Here is a 17,598-nt window from a genome sequence, read left to right on the forward strand (position 1 = left end):
GAGACATGCGGTGGTGGGGGGATGGCAATTCAAATTGAGTCCAGTGATCCATAAGGGCCCAGGAACTTCAGTCCAGACCCTTTAAAGTCATCCCATAAGAATGAACTGTGATGTCCTTTCTTATTCTTCCTAAGCATTCTGAGCTGAAGTGTCCATATAGGTGAACATGCATGTGGCATAACACTCATATAGCAAGGAAGCATAAGAAAAAATAAATGTCTAATTGCTTCATAATTTTGCAAGGCATTTTCCTGTGGACCTAAGTCTTCACAATATTAGGCTTATTTCTCAAGCCACAGTTCTATTTCTCTGCTTACTTTCGGAAGAAAACTCCTTAAGTGGCTGTATATTTACACTGTCTCCACCCTTTCACTTTTATCCTTTCTTCAATCAACTGCAATCAAACTTATATCAGCATCACTCCACCAAAATAGCTCTTGCAGTGATGGAGTGAGTTGTGTGTTGCCAAATCCAGTGGCCAACTCTGTCTTTCTCTTCCTCTACCTTTCAAAAGGATTTGGCACCATTGAAAAGTCTCTTTTTGCCTTCGATGACACATGGTTTTCTTTCAACATCATCCTCATTCTCTTTTATTTATTCCCCCTCCTTTCTCAACCTAAATGATGTCATCTGATCTTTCATTTTTGCTATTAATCCTCTCACTTGATGACTTTTTTTAAAGATTTATTTATTTATACAAGAACTGGGGTACAGGCAAGAGGTGTGGGAAGGTGAGCGAATTCACCAGGGACAGAGCAGGGAACAGAACAGGCAGATCTACTGAAATACACTGCTGAGGGGAGCAGCGGGCGAGACAGGGGAGGTCTGCCACGCCATGTGGTTATCTCCCTGGCTGGCTGGGAATCGAACCTGTGAACCCACACTGCAGAGTCTGCGGATAGCTTCACAGTGCTGCGCTCAACCCGCTGCGCCACCAGGGAGGTCCTATCATTTGATGACTTTTATACTGACGGATGGCTAAAATATCCTTCAAATGCTTATCGCTTTTACATTCAGAATCCAGGAACTGAGCTGTCTGTTTCCTAAGCAGTCAGCTCCAATACTGGACTGAACATTCTCACTCAGGAAGCTTCTTAATGTAAACTCGCCTTCCCCCACCATCCCTATCATGACAGTGCCTGCCATCATCCACCCAAAATGATCCAATCAATATCTGCACATTGACCTCGACTTCTCTCTTACTCTTTTACCTCACATCAAATCCATCCATGAGTCATCTCCTTAAATTCTACATACAGCCCCACTCAGCTTCTCAGGTCTAACATTTGAATTCTAAAGATTCTTTCTAACTTGCACCACCACAAAGCCTCCAACTTCTCTCCTCTCACTCTGATCAACAAAGTTTCTTCACAAATAATCAAAATTTTATTTTAAGAACATGAATCAGATCAGGTTGCTCCCTCTTCCACAATCCTCCAAAGCTTCTATACTATGTAGAACAACATCCAAATACCCAACCCTGACCACAAAGGCCATGCATGACCAACCTCATTTCTTTTCAACCTCTCCTGCTATACTCTGGCAGCAGGGATGATTGTTTTCTGGCTCTTTCTCAAATATGCCAATGTGCTTGTTCATGCCTCGGTCTTTTGAACTTACTGTGCATTCTTCCTGGAACATTCTCCCTAGATCTTCCTATGACTGGCCCCCTTCAAAAATCAAATGTGGTGGAAAGATAGCCATCATTTCTTAGTATTAAAGAAAAACAAACCAAAACAACAATGAGTTATCGCCACACACCTGTGAGAATGGTTATTATGCAAAAGACAAGAGACAACAAGTGTTGGAAAGGGGATGGAGAAAAGGAAACCCTTGTACGTTGTTGACAGAAATGTAAATTGGTGCAGCCATTTTGGCAAGCAGTATGGAGAATCCACAAAAACTAAAAATACAAATTCTACTTGGTTCAGCTTCCCTATTTCTGGGTATTTACCTGAAAATAATACAAAAATAACCATTTTTAAGATATACATGGACTCTGTTCACTGCAGTGCTATTTACAATAGTTAAGAACTGAAAACAACCTAAGTGCCAATCAGTTGGCAAGTGGATGAGAAGAATGGCATATACACAATGGAATACTACTTAGCTATAAAAAATAACATGAAGCTCTACCATTTGTGACCACATGGATGAAACTGGATGGAATTTTGCTTCATGAAATATGCCAGAGAAAGACAAACAACATATGGCTTCACTCATATGTGGTATATAGAGAATATAAACAAACAGATTAAATAAATTAAACAAAAATAAAGTTTTGGACTGTAAGACTAATTAGTGGTTACCAGAAAGGAAAGAGGAGTAGGTAAATTGGGGTAAAAAGGGACAATATGGTGAAGGACAGATACGGATATTTAGCCCTGAGCTTAACGTAGTATATGCACATGTTCCTTCATGATGGTGAACACTTGAAACTTATATAATGTTATAATACAATATTACCTCAATACAAATAGTCATAAAACCAAACATGGGCTCAAATGAGAGCCTTCCTTGATCTCCATACCTAAGTAGTATTCCATTCCACCCACACTCCCATCACCTCACTGTACTTTATTATCATAGCACTGAGAGTATCTGAAAAATTGCCTTTTTTGTTTTTTGTAAGTCTTAAGGCAAAGTCCTTGTGTGTGGTGTTTAATACCAGAACACAGATCATTGCCTGGCGTGGACTAGACACTCAATAAATTTTTGTTGAATGAAAGAATTGGTTCCCTTCTCTGATTTCTCCTTTTTAAATTGTGTCCTTTCACTGGTAACAAAAATCTGGTCTTTATTTAAACCATGTTCCTTTGAAAATCTCTATTCCAAGTTACATAAAGATCTGACTAACTGCTTAAAATGACCTATTGGTTGAGCTCATTGGGTTTATTATTGGATCCGCCACCTTGTCTAAGCAAAAGCAGTTGGGAAATACTGTTCTCTTCCAACTACAGAGCTACGTTATGATGCATTTTTCTTGACAACATATAGATGCTATAGAAAATTGTTGTACCATTTAGAGACAAAATAGTCCCAAGAATCACTTTCTCTAGAATCCATCCTTTAACTCAAACAGATCCTGTCCACTAAATATACTCTTCATGTTCAGTATTTTTCTCTGAAATTAAAGACAAATTACTCTGAACTTATTCCTTTCCTCTATAACCTCTTATAATTCTAAAAAAAACAGTTTCATTCCACAATCTAATTTTATTTCTGAAATGCTGACATTATCTCCTAAGTGTATAACAAACTCATGTGTTGACATAATATGGTCTAAATGGAAAGTTTATTTTACTACATGTGAGTCATCATGTTTGCCTACAGAATTATTGATAAGTTTGAGTATAGGGTCAGCTCAAACCCCATTAAGTGTGTGAAGTAATATTCAGGAAATGTGCCATATCATCTTTGTAAAATTTAAAAGCTTGTGTTTCAAATGAGGGGTGATTTTGCGTAGTTCTGAAAGGGTGAAGAGATAATCAGCTCTAAGCTTGAGCTTTCCCTGCTTATAAGACAAAATCCTCTGGTTTCTCAGTAACTGTTCTTAACATTCCTTGGATTTTTCTTTTTTATTTTAATTGAGCATAAAACACTGCATCAGTTTCAGTTGCTCAGGTGTGCAACATGACAGTGTATACAGACAGGGAAATGATCGTCCCAATAAGTATTTCACCTCTCACCATACATGGCTGCATTTTTTTCCTCTTCCTTTCAACTTGCTACTGCACTGAATACTTAGAGAGGGATGGTCTATTCAATCATTTATTTGCCAGCAAATATTGTTGCCATTGATTCAATTTTATATGACATATCCTGAGTTCCTATAATGAAGGATTTTTGCATATTTGTTAGCCTAATCAATCCTACAAACAACTATATTAAGTAGAAGTGTGTTATTCTTTCACAAGTGACCAAACTAAGCATCACCTAGATATTTCTAGTATTTCTAATAATTTCTAATATTCTGATCTCAAATAGATCTCAACTAGATTGGGTTATTTGTGAGATACACAACTCAAGGAGGATGGAGCCAGGCTTTTGACCTATCTCAGGAGAAACTCATTCAATATATGTTGGAAGCACAATTGCCCAGTTTTGCTCTTCTCTTTAACTGTAGTTTTATTTTTTCAATGGGTAGTACTTTCATATGTTAAAAATTTCAAGTGATCCAACTTCATTTCAAAATCAAACCTCAAAACTGAAATATTATCATGCAGTCAATTTGTAACAAACTCATTTGCTGGTAAACCTATCCTATACTGGATATGAACTTATACTTTCGTATTTTTCACTTAATGTGAATATTCATGGTTAGCTGTAAGATTATTAACATGGTTGATTACTGGTACATTCTCCCTCAACTCTTTTGTGGTAGGATATGAAGATTCCTGGGCCTCCCTGGTTGCACAAAGAGTTAAGATGCAACCTAAGAAGCTGTCTGTACCCCCTGCAGCACAAGTTCGATGCAGCTGGGGAGCAACCCATATGGCGCAGCAGACCTCTCCTGTCTCACCTGCTGCACCTCTCAGTAGTGTACATTGGTCAATCTGCCTGTTCTGTTCCCCACTCTGTCTCTGGTGAGTTCTCTCAACCCCGCACCTCTGGCCTGTACCCCAGCTCTTGTATGCATAAATAAATAAAACTTTTTAAAAAAAGAAATGAAGATTCCTTACCACAAGGGAACAATTACTTTTTTTTTGTTTTGTTCAGAAATAAATATGTGCATTTTTAATCAATTTCATACCAATGTAACAGATTAGAAATACCACACACAGCACATACAACTCTGTATCTAATGTTTTTACTTACTAATATATTTTATATCAATAAAGATAACCTGCCTATATCTTTTTTTACAGTGGTATTTTATCATACTGATGTGTCATAATCTCTTTAGCTAGCTCTGTATTTATTAGTATTTCAGTTATTTCCAATATTCTGATCTCAAAATATGCAGCAGTATTCATGTGCCCAATTATAGCTGTACAATAAATACTTATAAAAGGAAAATAGCCCAATAAAATGGGCAAACAAAATGGACAGATACACAGAGAAAAATACAAATGTCCTTTTCATATTGATTTATATGACATGAATATTAGCGATAAATTAAACCTTTGTCTGATATGATTTATAACTATTTTCCCAAATTATTACTCGAGATTTGATGTTCATAGTACTTTTACAAGATTTTGTGACAAATTTCATGTAACCAAATTTTTGACTTTTTTATACTTTCCAAGCTTCAAACTTTTCTTCTTGAATAACATGCTTTTCTTCAAATTATTTCCATCTTAAATTAAGTTTTCTGATCCTGTACAGGTATTCTGATGCCTTGATAGTTTGTGGTTTTACTAAGGACTAACTCTTCACACTTGATTTATTATGTCAAACATGCAATTATTTCACACCTTCCTTTGAGATGATTTTGCATTTAGTAGTATTTTTCCAGTTAAAATTAGAACAGATGTAACCCCTTCCTTAATCAAAATTTGAGTCCTTTATAAAATATGAAAATTCTATAATGTTCTTAGAGGATGTTGTTTTCACAATCTCCCTAACTTCATTTTATGGGAAAAACTATGATCTAAAATAGTAAGAAATCATTTTTTATCCAATCTCCAAGCCCCACTTTTTATTATGTAAAGTTCTCATAAGCTTTAATTTATAGCTTTTAAATATTCAGCAGCCACTGTGATGATTATCTATGAACCAGCAAATGAATTTTATGATTGTGACTATTTGCAACTTCATCCTTTCCCTACCTAGAAAAAGTCTAATATTACTGCCATACAGCAAATGTCCAAACAGTCATTCAAAACCAAATTAATCTAAAGCCAGATTCTACTTTCTCATTAGAAAGAAAATAAGAAGGAAAAGTTTAGCTGTTCTTACAAGACCAGAACAGTAAATGCCATTCCAAGAATAAAAGGTCTTGTTTTAGTCCCTTGTAGGCTGAGAATAAATGTTTTGAGTTAGTAAAACTTGATGGGTGTGATTTGCCATTATTTTCCAACTCCTGAAAAGTCTTAAAAAAATAAAATCACAGCTCATATGTTCCACTGCCTTTCCCTAAACTGTTAGGTATTTAAGCTGCCTTCTAAAAACATACCTTAATTTTCATGTGTGTATCTATCCATTCCTGGGCATGTTGGCAAGTATAACTTTCTGTGTATTACCATGAATCATGTTTTCAGAATTGAAAGTTGCTTGGTTTAATCTATGATTTCACAGTTGTTTATCAAACCCAATCAACAAATTTTCAGCTAAAGAAAACCCCAAAAGAGAGTCATACCTTAAAGCAAAGAGTGTTGTAAGAAATAAAAGAACTGGTACATTGTATTTCACCTAAGCATTCTGCTGCCATTATTATTGCTGCTCTTCTTATATTTTAAAGTTACTTCTCTCTGACCAAGAAATACTTAAGGGGTTGCAGCCTGCCAATATTTTGCCTAAAACACAAAAGTTAAAGTGTAGACAAATATAAAAGATCAAAGGACCTCTGTCATCCAAAATAGATGTTACAAAATTTTAAAGACTTACTCTTAGATGAATTGCATTTTTATTCAGTTATTCTTACTAAGATGCAAAAGTCCATGGACCTTTGTTTTCAGGTTCTATATATAACACATGGGACATTAACAAGAAGAAAGTCAAAAGAACTTCACATGACAAAAGGAAGAGTTTAATATCCTAAAATAGAAAAATAAAAACTAGTGAAAAAAATTACACAAATTTGTGTATAAAAACATGAATGTCTAAGTCAATTTAAAGATGGAACAACAGACCTGTGTACTCAATAGTCAACATTTTTTTGAATACAGTTCAGACATTTGGATCAACAAGAAAATACTGTATTTTGTCAACTTATTTCATAAAGAAAATAGGCAAAATTTTAAATTAAAAGGTTAATTTTTCTTGAACAGCAGTTATCACAGATCTACTTTGATCAATAGAATCAAATGTCATTCATAAAAGTGAGCCACATCTGTATTTTGAAAATTGTATTCATTCCATTATAAAGAGCAAAAAATAGGTAACATTAATTTGAACATATTTTATTTAACCCAATCTATCCAACATTTTATAATTTCTACATATTCAATAAAAATTGTAATATATTTATAGTTACATTATTTTCATTCAGATTAAATCTCAAAACCTGTTGTGATTAGTCCAAACTGAGCTATAAATATACATTTCAAGTGCTCCATGGCCATATGTGGCTAAGGGTCACTGATTGGGCAGGACAGTTCTACACATTGGGAATAAAGCAGCAAACAGTATAGACAAGGTTGCGGTTTATGTGGAGTTCACATTCTACTTTAGGAAAGATAGAGAAAACTACCAAAAAAAAAAAAAAAAAACAGGAAAAACTCACATGATTTTAAAAGTCTTGAAGAAACTAAACACTTGATGAGACAGAAAATGCTGAGGGCAGGAGTGCTCTGCAGATGTGACATTTAACCTGGGACTTGAGTGACTGGGAGGCCGGCATGCGGTGGTGGAAGGCATGCTGGGCAGAGCAGGGAGCTTGTACAACAGCTTTGCCTTTACAAAGGCAGAAACAAGCCCGCTTGGTAAGCGGAAACAGTGCAAACAAGATTTGAGCTAAAAGAGTTGAGAGGCAGAATGGTACAAAACTTGATTAGGAGTAGACAGAGCCCATCATGTAGGACTTTGGAAACCAGGATGAAGAACGTAGAGATGGCCAAGGTTGGAGGGACCCTGTTAACACTCTTAAGTGTTCAGGTGCTCACCCTGCATGGCTCTGCCCTACAAGTGGGGGCAACTGGAAATAGTTTTCACAAAACCAGAAACAAAGCCTCTGTTAGTCTCAATACCAAAGTGGATCAAGATGATATCCCTAACCAATTTTCCAACTATTAGAAAGTCAAATCTGCCCAAATTCCCTTTTGGTGAATTAATTTTAATGTAAAATGCCTGGCATTTAATTAAAAATAAGCAAGAATGCCTATAAATATGACCCAATGACCATAAAGTGTTAGGAGAGAAGGCATTCTGGTGATCCGATTTTTGACTTGGCAGACTGTGACAGCTGTGATGAATACATCAAAAATATAAATGAAGAGTTCCACTAGAAAATCAAAATATGAAGCATGAAAAGTGAATCAATTTTCGTGAGAATTGTAAGAGAGAAAGACAATGCATATATAGTTCAATTGATGGGATGCAAGAGGTGATAAGATACAGAAGTAAAACAATGGCACTTCATTAAAGAAAGTAATAAAAATCTTTGTTAAATGGAACACAGATCAGTGAAAATTACCCAGATTGAAGTACAGAAAGAAAAAAGAAATTATACACAAAATAAATAGTAAGGACTATTAAAGACCTGTGAGGAATCAGGAAAAATGGCCTGACATGTATATTACGAGAGCCCCAGGACGAGAAGAAAAAGGAAAATTGGGATTGGTGTGTTTTTTTATTTTCTTAATGCTCCTTTGTCTATTCTTATGTTCTTATTACTTTGGAAAAAGTAAATACAGATCATTACCTCACATCATATATGAAAATAAATCCCAGGTGGATTCATGAATTTAAAAAATAAAATTACACACTCACCAGAATAAAAGAAGCAGGCAAATATTTATCTTGCCTTTCTAATCACAAAATATTTATCTTGCCTTTCTAATGCAAAATCTGAAACCATTAAGGAAAGACTATTATATTTGTCTACATATGAATTTGTGCTTATGAAAAACACCATAACCTAAGTTCAAAGGCTAAAGACCAGATGAGAAAATAGTTGAACCAGGTGTATGATGGAAATATATGCAGTAATTAAAATCATATTTCACAAGAATATTTAATGACATGGAAAATACACATAATTTGTATTTACATTTAACATAGCTTATTGACTTTCAGTTGAATATGGCATAACAAGGGTTTGATTTACTATTTCATGATAAGCAACAAGAAAATCAGACAGTAGATGACTTTCAGGTATTGGACAACTGGCATGATAGTTCCATAACCCTTGAGAGATTGAAATAAACACAGGAAGTCCTGAAATGGTCCCAATTTACTGCTTGAAGGCAATTTTCAAAATTCATTGCAGGTAGTGGAGTCCAAAGAGTGCCAGTGATACCTTTCAGTGAAAGGAATAGAGAAGAGATGTGAAGGTGAGTAGAGTGGAAGGTGGAAATTGCACAGAAAGAGCCCTGGGGTTCTGAGGTCCCCTCGGGGTTTTGACTGATGACTACATGAGAAAAAGCTACCAGAATGCATGGAGAAGAAAGAGTAGAGTAGATTAGGCACAACAAGTCTCAAAGTCCACATACATAGGGCATAGTGCAAAGTTTCACATCAAACTAGAGAAATTCATAATCCCTGATTTTTCATGTAAACAGCTATTTGAAGATTATCTTTTCAAGAATGTAGAAGAAAACAATTATTATGAAGGAAAAATGTGAACTATAAAGAGATGAAAAATGAAAAATACAAGAGATGAAAAATACAACAGCAAAATGAAAAGCACCCTGCATGTTTTATTTAATTCAGAGCACCCAGAACTTTTTTCTAATATTATTCTTCAATAAAAAGAACTAAAGTTCCTTGGGGAAATGGCTGATTCGATGGACAGGAAATATAAAAGATGAGCCTGGAACAGTTTGCAGTGCCAGAAAGTAAGGGTGTGCGAAGAAAAACAACAGCAGCAACACCGATGGGGAGTAGGTCAAAGGGACATGGGAGCCAATTGAAATAGAGTCCAATGGGCAAAGCTGGAATAACTTGAGCAACCAAATAAAGTGCACTGATTATAACACAAGGAATAAAATGAATGACCATGAATCCACTCATAGACAAATGATTGAAGAAACATATATGGGGTGGAAGGAATAGACAAATCTTCCATATGCACAAAAATACCAAATAATTTGTACAGATGCTAACACCACAAGGAGAGTATAACTTCCACTGCTTAAGTATGGACTGGATGTAGTGACACCATTCTTAAAAAAAAAAAAAAATATGCAGTACGGGAGAGTAAGGACTAGCGTCAAAATAAGGGGTGGGGGTGCAATTTTATGGGGGATATAACCATAATGAAAATGCACACACTGTGCAAAGATGAAAAATGATGTAAGAATTATATAAAATATTTTTTAAAAAGCAGTATGGGGCTTCCCCGGTGGCTCAGCAGTTGAGCACTGGGTTGCGAAGCTGCCCGCAGCCTCTGCAGCACCAGTTCAATCCCCGGCCGCCAGCGAGGGTCCCACATGGCGCGCAGACCTCTCCTGCCACCCGCTGCTCCCCTCAGCAGTGTACTTCGTCAATCTGCCTGTTCTGCTCTCCGCTCTGGTGAATTCTCTCACTCTCCCGCACCTCTGACTGTACCCAGTGCTTGTATAAATAAATAAATAAATAAATAAATAAATAAATCTTATATATATAAATGCAGTATGAAAAGTGGGATAAAGGATAACTTTACAGTGCAGACATTTATAGCTATTATTTCAATAAGGTAGTCAAGGACAACATGGATTGTGATGAATGTTATAAGATGTACTCTATGATGTAATGAAAATCTTACTATCCCTGTTGGCTTCCTCCCCCAAAACCATATAGTCCCAGTGTAAGTATGAGAACAAGATCAAGGGAATTCCAATAGAGCGAAATCTGACGATGGTTTGCCTTCTCTTCTGTGGTTAACCTATGGTTAGCCATGAAACATGAGTATCTTCATATCCTTTGCTTATTCAAAGAAACCCATCTATCTACCTCTTCTCCAAATTTTCTTGTCACCAGTTTGATGATCATGTTCCTTCAAAACCCATGACCATCCAGCCACGCCACTGGACTAAGCCACATGACTTAGTCTATAATCACATGTCTGGACATTTCTCCTCAAAGTCTAAGTGAAAAGCCAGGGAGGGGCACTCAAAGTTCTGCTCACTGGAAAGTTTTCACTTCACCCCTGTCTTTTGGGAAGACCAGCTAGCACTGCAGCTCGCCACTTTTGTGTGGTGCTTGTATGTCATGCAGAATAATCTACAAACTAGACTTGAATTAGTTCTTTGTGAACAAAGTATAGCTTTAGACTTTAAGGAGCTAGAAAAAGAACATAATGAAATTATAAGTTGAGCAGATAAATTGGGAATAGAAAACAATGCAGTCAATCATAAGATAAAAATTTGGTTTTTTAAATTTTTACTTTTAAAGTTAACATTTAAAAAGAGGGAAAAATGATTAAGACACAAAATACTAAAATTAGAAATGAGAGTGGAGTTCTTAATACCAATATTACAGAAATCAAAGGGGTTAATAACAGAAAACTTTGATTAACTGCCAACACAGATTACCAAATATGCTCAAGGAAAGTTAAAAATCTGAAGAGATTTATAATAAGAGATTAAATAAGCAAAAAATTCCCAACAAAGACAGCATTATTTTTCTGGTGCATTCTTCCAAACTTATAAAAAGAATTAACAATAATCCCTTCTCAAACTCTTCCATCAGTGAAAGAAGATCAACAGTTCCCAACTCTTTTATTAAGGGCAATGTTACACTGATATCAAAACCAGAAAGAAATCTCAAAGAAAAAGAAAACTACAGATGAATACTCCTTATAACTGTCAATGAAAAAATTCCCAACAAAATATAAGCACATCTTATTGAAATTATTACATATTACAAGTGGGATTTATGTCAGGGATGCAAGGTTAGTGCAAAGAAAAATCAATCCATCTAATATATCATATCAATAAAGGAAACAGACCCTAATTATCTATTAGATAATTTATTATCTGATTATCTAAATTGACACAGATAAGATATTTGACAAAATCCAACACCACTGCATGACAAAAAGACCTAAAAAGTGAGGAAGAGAAGTGAAATCTCTCAATCTAATAAATGGTATTTATGGAAAACCCATAAGTAATATCACACTCAATGGTGAAAGACAAAGCTCTCCCCTCTCCTAAGCTCAGGAACAAGGCAAGAATGCCTGCTTTTACCACTGATTTTTAACAATATACCAGAAGTCCCAGGCATAGCAACTGGACGAGAAAAAAAAAAAAAAATCACCCAAATTGGAAAGAAGTCTCTCTCTAGTGACAGATGACAGAATATTAAATAGAGAAAATTTCAAAGAAAACACCAAAAAGGTGAGAAAACTAGAGTTAATGAATGATAAGTTGCAGAATACAACACTAACACACAAGAAATCAGTTGTGTTTATATGTATCGACAATAAACAATCCAAAAATAAATTAAGAAATAAATCAGTTGGCAGCAACAGTCAACGATGGGGGAAGATTATTTATTGCAAATAGATATAACGGACATTTGGGGGATGATAAAAGTTCTTAAAAGTATCATTACTTAAAAAGTTACTTAAAAGTATCATTAAGGTGATGGTTGTAAAAGTGCATGCTTGAACTGTTCCTTAAAAACTGATCTGTTTTATAATATGTAAATTATGCATAAAACTGATGAAAATAGATTTGAAAACTAGACATACATTTAAGAGCCTCTTATTTTAGATATTTTAATATGCAGAGAAAATTATGGCATGATGGGCTTTAAACCAGTATATTCAAGAAGTAGGTCATAGGTGATTTTTATGTAATTATTTTAGTGAAAATTGTTTATAAGGATATATCCATTTGTTTTTTAATCAGAAAAAAAATCTAAAAATGTTTTACATGTTGAAGAAACATGTAAGATCGTAATATACTCTAGATTTATTCCCATTTAAGAGTTAACATTTTAAAGTACTGGCACTTAACATGTGAAACAGATCAAATTTTGACTGTGACAGATAAAGGTAGGTGTTCCAATACCTTGAGCTGACATCCAGTACTTAATGTCTACTCTCAAGTTATGTCTCATAAAAGTCTGTGTACTAGAACTCCATTTTTATATGGGTACAACTGAAAAGACTCCAGAAACCTAGATCATAACTGAAAATTCAAAGGCAATTTTCTAATAAAATTGTCCTGTTATGTTTAAGTAGAAATCTGGAAAACTCTGGTTACCACAGGCTCTAAATGTTCAACCAAGTGAAACAGTAACAAGATAGTTTTAATAGACCCAGTAAACAAGCTTCAAGTGATGGAGAGAGATAGAGAAGCCAAAGTTGGCATGGATGTTAATGTTCAAGTCCCATGTAGTCCTTGATCTCGTAAAGATCAAGGAAAGGAAAGCACACTGAGAAGTCTGGAGAACATACTCAGTATTTTTTTTTAATTAATAAATTTTATTTTTATATTCCCCATACAATTGCAACCCCCCCATTCTGACCCCAATCCCTCCCCTCCCGCCCCCACCCCCCAAAAAGTGTCTCTGGTTCATAGTTTTTGTTGATTTTGATTTTCACTTTCTTAAAGTTATTCATTTTCCTGGTCCCTTAATTAAGTTTTCTAGATTCCTGCTATGAGTGAGACCATCCGGTATTTTTCTTTTTATTTCTGGCTTATTTCGCTGAGCATGATCCCTTCCAGCGCCATCCATGTTGCTGCAAATGGCATGTGTTTATCTTTTTTGAATGCTGAGTAATATTCCATGGTGTATATGTACCACATCTTCTTGATCCATCTATTTTTGGGCATTTGGGTTGTTTCCAAAGCTTAGCTATTGTAAATAGTGCTGCTATAAACATAGGGGTGCAGGTGTTCTTTGGAATTGATGTTTCTGTGTTCTTTGGGTAAATACCTAGGAGTGGAATTGCTGGATCCTATGGAAGCTCTATGTTTAGTAGGTCCAGAAATCTCCACACAGCTCTCCATAGTGGCTGGACCAGTTTGCACTCCCACCAACAGTGCAGAAGAGTTCCTTTTTCTCCACAACCTCGCCAACATTTGTTGTTGCTAGTTTTTTTAATATGTGCCATTCTCACTGGTGTGAGATGGTATCTCATGGTAGTTTTGATTTGCATTTCCCTGATTGCAAGTGATGTTGAACATTTTTTCATATGCCTGTTGGCCATTCGCATTTCCTCTTCAGAGAAGTTTCTTTTTAGCTCCTCTGTCCATTTTTTGACTGGATTATTTTCTTTGTTGTTGTTGAGTCTCATCAGTTCTTTGCAGATTTTTGTGATCAGTCCTTTATCATTAGTGTTGTGTGCAAAAATGTTCTCCCAGTTGGTGGGGTTTCTCTTTGTTTTTGTTATTGTCTCTTTTGCTGTGCAGAAGCTCTTTAATTTGATGTAGTCCCAGCTGTTGATCTTTGCCTTCACTATCACTGCTTTGGGTGATGTGTCTGTAAAGATGTCTTTGATATGCAAATCACGTAGTGTTTCGCCTATATTTCCTTCTATGTATTTTATGGTTTCAGGTCTTATGTCTAGTTCTTTAATCCATTTTGAGTTGATTTTTGTATATGGTGTGAGGTAGTGGTCAAGCTTCATTCTTTTGCATGTAGCGACCCAGTTTTCCCAGCACCATTTATTGGACAAACTTTCTTTGCTCCAATGCATAGTCTTTGCTCCTTTGTCAAATATTAGTTGACCATAAATCTGTGGGTTTATTTCTGGATTTTCTATTCGATTCCATTGGTCGAACAGACTCAGTATTAGGGATGAGCAGAGGAGGAGCTGAAAAGACCGTGTTACCAAACTAAACCAGCTCAAGTATAGATTTGGCATTAGACTTTAAAATTCTACAATTAGTATTCTGATCTTAGAGAGGCAATAGGAAGCACATCTAACAAATTAGGTGAAAATATAAGGCATTGATTAATCCAGGTGCAGATACTGGAAGAGGAACGAATAGGGGTCAAGAAGGTCACAGATAAGAAAAAAATGTCCTCATGCTTTGTCTGTTTGATTTTGCCAGCTAAGCTTGGGGAGCAGCACAAGCGAAAAACCAAGAATTTTTGGCAACGCAATCTTGTAAAAAGTAAAGAACTTGTTTTGCTCCAAAGAATCCAATATTTCAATACAAAAAAAAAGCTCAAGGATAACTTATAGAGAATTGATCCATAATGAACACAAATATAATCTAATTCTGCCACAATGAACAATAAAGCATTTTTTTTTTTTTTGCCAAGTCCCCTGGTTTCTGGTGTAAAATATAAATAAAAAGAACTTCCATGTAGAATGCTTACTGCATAACAAAAATTTCTATCTATTTAAATAGTCAAATAACCAAATTTACCTGTGAGTTTGGGAAGCTTTTTCCCCTTATACTAAGCTGAGAAAGTCTTGACTCTTTAGGACGAAAACAGCAGAGAACAGAATGCTTGCTAGACCTCTGGCAACTACACATACAACATGCTGATGACAGGTGTTATTTAGAAGAACTTAGTCTTCAACTTCCTGCAGAAATGGCCAGGTCTAAGGTCACGTTCAGGTAAGAGTCTCCTTTCATAAATTTAAAGTGTGTGAAGTCTTCTATCTCCCAAGTCAGGTTGAAGATGGAAGCCGAGTCTTAAGTATTTTCAACCCATCCCCTTTCAATTGCATGAAGCAGAAAGGAAAAGGTCATTACAGTTGGCTTAATGTTACCTATGAAACAGTATCTGTTCCACAGAGCAGTAAGAATTCAACTACACAGACTCTTTCATAGCTCAACAGGAGGCTGGCCTGTAATCGGTGTCAGGGGAAGGAGTTATCAGTAATGTCACGTTTACTCCGTGTCTCACACGAACATTGACATGATAGTCCTTTGAGGAGTCAACATGGATGAGTACCCCAAAGTCAAAATCAGAGGGATGTGGCATAGGGGACCTGAGCAGCTGTCAATCCCCTCTCTCCCAGCGCCATCTTTGATCCCTTATGTCCCACAAATCTGAGTGACATCATTCAATCGTAGCATCCACAGAACATTTTCTGACTACAACTATCAGGTTCTCTCTCCTTAACAGCCTCACTTCATAGCTTGAACTGTACCTCCCCATTCCCAATGCGTTATACTTCACTTATGAGAAAAGTGTTAAAATAGTTGGCAGAAAATCATTTTAATTGATTTTTATGTGTTTGAAGAGAAGATGAGGGAGTAGAGCCACTTCTGCCACACTAATCTTGTTAGCTAGAACATGAGGAGGGGGGAGAGAGAGACACACACACAGAGAGAGAGAGAGAGAGAGAGAGAGAGGTTGCCTTGTTACCCCAAACATAAATTTCTCAAATCCAACATGTGATACATTAGACCTTTCATTTGGCGTTTTTACTGGCAGTGATACTAGAACAACCTTCTGAATAGCAACTACTGCTGAATTTTAAAATCTTCCTGGCCATGCCCTGTGCCAAATTTTAAAGGTACATCAAGTTAGACTCAATGTTCAAGAACCTTATCTTTTATTTAACATAATTTTACCACTATCAAACAGCATGTCTAGCTACCCTCATAAGGATCTAAGCTCTATGCTACTCTATAATGTTAGGAAAACGTAAAGGACACAGGTCATTTGAAATTTCTAAAGCAAGACTTATCAACCTAAGCCAGATTCTATTTCCCTTTTATCTCCTTTTTCTCTTGAGGAGTTCTTTGTTGTTAAGTGGAATGAATAATTTTAGATTTTAAAGGATTATTTTTGAAGGTTTTATAAAGTCATCTCAATAAAGAAATTGAACTTGCTCCACTGTATCTCACAGACCTGTCTTGTATTTTTAATCAAGATTTCTACTAAACTTATCCACCCTGATGGCATCAGTCCCTATAAATAAGAGCAGATTTTCATCTCCACAAACATACATCCTTTCCATTTACCACAGAGATGTCTGCATAGAAATATTTTCACATAAAAGAATTTCTTCAGTCTCATCAGCTGGCACAGAAATTGTACATTCCAGGGAAGAAGGCAATATTTATTTTTTCAAAGCCTATTCCAGCCAACTACCATAAACTCGGTTATTCTGAGGAGTCCTTGTTTCACTGTTATTTGAAGCCTGCCAACAGGTGACTGGAGACTAGCACATTGGACTATTCCTTGGGGATCTTCTAGTGGAACTCTCACTTGGAACTAGGAACCCAAGTGGAAAACCCTCAGTCCAGAATCAGCAGTCTCTTCAAGTGCCTCTTCCCACATTCACACCAGGAGGTGGTGTTCCAAGGTGGTCTCCACACTGCATTGGCCCGGTTATTAGTGGAGCAGCAGGAAGCTTATTAAAAGGGGAGAAAACTCAATGAGCATCAGGTATTCTGTCCTGGACAAACTAAAGTGGCAAGATGATGTCACCTAAGGTCATGCACTTCTTTAGGACTGAAATAAAATTGGCTTGAACTCCCATGCCACATCCTTGGGACATGTTTGGCTTCCCCCAAGATTTATGCAAAATATCAGAATCTCATGTTCTCATGGTCTTATCTAGCTTCGAATTATTTTTCTTATTGAACTGTGGAGCTCAGTTAATCATGCGTGCATCTCATCTCCCGTACACATCTTGTCCTCTTCCAGACGTCAAATTGACTCATTTTGATCGTCGCCCCCTAGGAAACATGGTATTTCTATGTTATATGTCTATGTCATATGTTTTTTGATTTCTGTTTTCTGGGGTAACACTGGATTACAATCTGGTTTGTGTTTCAGAAGTGCAGGCTCTCCCCTTTCAGATGATGGGTCCACATTGCACCACCACCAAAATTACCCATAGTCCTCCACTATAATCCAGTGTGT

The sequence above is a fragment of the Talpa occidentalis genome, unplaced genomic scaffold (genome assembly GCF_014898055.3).
Source record: "Talpa occidentalis isolate TD23 unplaced genomic scaffold, MPIMG_talOcc4v2.1 talOcc4.7, whole genome shotgun sequence".
In the NCBI taxonomy this organism is placed as follows: domain Eukaryota; kingdom Metazoa; phylum Chordata; class Mammalia; order Eulipotyphla; family Talpidae; genus Talpa; species Talpa occidentalis.